The sequence below is a fragment of the Equus asinus genome, chromosome 3 (assembly GCF_041296235.1).
Source record: "Equus asinus isolate D_3611 breed Donkey chromosome 3, EquAss-T2T_v2, whole genome shotgun sequence".
NCBI classification, from domain to species: Eukaryota; Metazoa; Chordata; class Mammalia; order Perissodactyla; family Equidae; genus Equus; species Equus asinus.
Genome location: NC_091792.1, coordinates 44,035,001 through 44,037,566, shown reverse-complemented (window position 1 = coordinate 44,037,566; position 2,566 = coordinate 44,035,001). Strand labels below are relative to the sequence as shown.

The window sequence follows — 2,566 nt, the reverse complement described above, 5'->3', positions numbered from 1 at the left end:
TCTTTTTTAAAAATTTGATGCAACTCTCACAAACCATTTAATGCATCCCCAAAGTCTCGCTCAGAATCTCATGATGATCCACTTATACTTACCCATCTTTCATGTTGGTGATTAAAAATAAACCAATTTTAAGTACTAGAACCCCTTGCACAAAATTTACTCTACTTTTAAGCAGATATTTACATCATTGTTCTCTTTCCTGGAATAAGCTTATTGAGAGGTCATATAAAATTTGTGAAACTTAACCAATAAACTCTCCAAAGTTCTAGTATATTTTCAGTAAACCACACATTATCAACTAAAATTGATAGTACAGAGAATTTACGCAATGAATTCAATCAAAACACCTACTATTTCATTTGAATTAGAGGAAAGTGGAATATTTGCCTGAATTACACTTCACTTTACATGACAGACTGGTGGTCTCTCAAATTGCAATACATAGTGAACTCTATCGAGCTCAAAACCAAGTTGCAATACCCAGAAACACATTTCAAGGTCGAAGTGATACTTGAGTTATTTGTTTAAATTTACCAGACTGGTAACTCCAGGATGTGATGAGATAGGGAATAGAAGAAAGGGGAGAAATCATATTGTATTGTATTCTAATTATTTTCAACAAGTGTTTTTTTAATGGAATTGTCAAGATGTTGTATTGAAATCATCCTGTACGGTTATTATATTCTTAATGTTTCTCTTCATTTGCTCAATTTACTACCAGGACCACCAAAACATTTCAAGTATTTGCAGAGTGGAAAGTCAAGATTACTCTATTTTTAATCAGACATATTGACATATTCATCTGCTAAGCATTAAATATATTAAAACCCATATAATTTTATAAAAGAAATTTTACTGTGCAATTTTGAAGAACTTAAATCTCTTAATAATTTTAGAATATGTCTAAAAAGGAATGCCTAATTATTAAAATGATCACTTTTGTAAAAAGATAATCAAAATGGCAAGAGTTTTAGTTTCTCATTAATATTCTTTCAGCAAAAAAAGAAATGAACCCATTCTTTGAAACATGTAAGTGTGGAAATGTGTTACTTTATGGAATTTTTAAAGCAAGTCACCCTTCTGTTCTTTAATGTGACTATAACAGTAGCTGAACTGACAACATAGAGCACAATGGCTGATGATCACAATGTGTGACATTTTAGTAATAGAGTGTAGCTATCATAAAATGAAAAATGTAATTAATAAATAGCTATATTTCCACATATGCCTAAAGCACTTAATGATTGTAGGTTTGGAATATCAAAAATGTTAATCATTTTACCTAAAATAAAAGTTATTTCTATTCTGTTACATTTGTACATAGCTGACTTATAAACTGAGAGAAGATGTCCTTATTCAGTATAAACAGCTGGGTTTGTTTGGAAATAAATGTAAATACACTTTTTGGTTTCTCATTATTATTGGTTTGAAGAACTATTAAGTAAAAAAAATAAATAAAGATCTTTGCCTTTTGTAAGAACATGTTTTATGTATGATTGAAGTTTTTACAACACTCCGAAAAAGCCATCCGATGTTAGATTTAAAAATAAAATCAAAAGCATTTTCTGACATAGTACACATGAAAAATTGGAAATTCCAATATCTTCAATAGAAGTTGTAGAAAGTGTATGTCTCCTTGGAGTTTGACACCCACTTAACACAGCAGAAAATAAGCTACTATACTGTAAACAAAAAAGTACAGTAAAGGACAGTTGTAAATTTACATAAGAATAGTTCATAAACATTTTGGTCTTTCCATAACAGTTTTTATATAAAATGAATAAAAAAACCTTTAGACAGCTGTCATCACTCTTGTTTGACCATTTTTCACTTATATGCACACGGACATATTTATATAGCAATATATTGATGCACCGTTACATGGATATTAAACTATGATTACTGCTTGTAACAGAGATGTGCATTATCCAGTCAACATTATCCATAGCTGAAATACTCTTACATTATGTATTCTTGTCATGTTGTATCTATAAAAACATGAAAATATAACTTTACATTATTTCAATTATTTACATTAGTTCAAGCTTGACAGAGAAAAATTGATAAGCTACAACTTTTAGAAGAGTAGGCCCAGAGGTACAATAAATAGCATTGATTGTATATAGTCATCTTTTTCGTTTTTAAAAACTCATTTTAAGTACAATATGGAAACAATTAGTCTGCAATTTGGTCATTCTAGCATTTACTATATCAACTTAAAATGCACCTCCAGCATTCCTGATGAGGAGAAATGCACTCAAGTTATATTGTATTGGACTTTGTGATAAGGGGCAGCTAAATTTAGTGAAGAACATCGTGATACCACATGCCACCATGTTCAATGTAAGTGGTTGCTGCTAAACCCTACACTTCTCTTTCCCTTCTGTGAAATATAATAAATAAGAACGTTTTCAAAGCCCTTAGCGAAATACCAAGAGCTACACAAAGGCTTACTTGCAGAAACAACAAGAATAAAAATATTCAAAATAACTATTGGATGCTGATGATCGTCTAAAACCCTAAATTAATTTTCTTTTAGAGGGCTGTAAGGAACATATATGGCCTT

General features: G+C 30.3%; 1 protein-coding gene across 3 annotated transcripts in view; it reads right to left on the bottom strand.

The window, feature by feature from the left end:
• Positions 1 to 1,463: 1,463 nt before the first annotated feature.
• GRIA2 (glutamate ionotropic receptor AMPA type subunit 2) overlaps positions 1,464 to 2,566 on the bottom strand; it is a 143,031-nt gene continuing 141,928 nt past the window's right edge. For all 3 annotated transcript variants that reach the window (XR_011501975.1, XM_070504962.1, XM_014844113.3), the window contains one exon: positions 1,464 to 2,566. This exon is cut by the window's right edge and continues 1,484 nt beyond it. The gene's annotated coding sequence lies outside the window, so the exon portion shown is untranslated.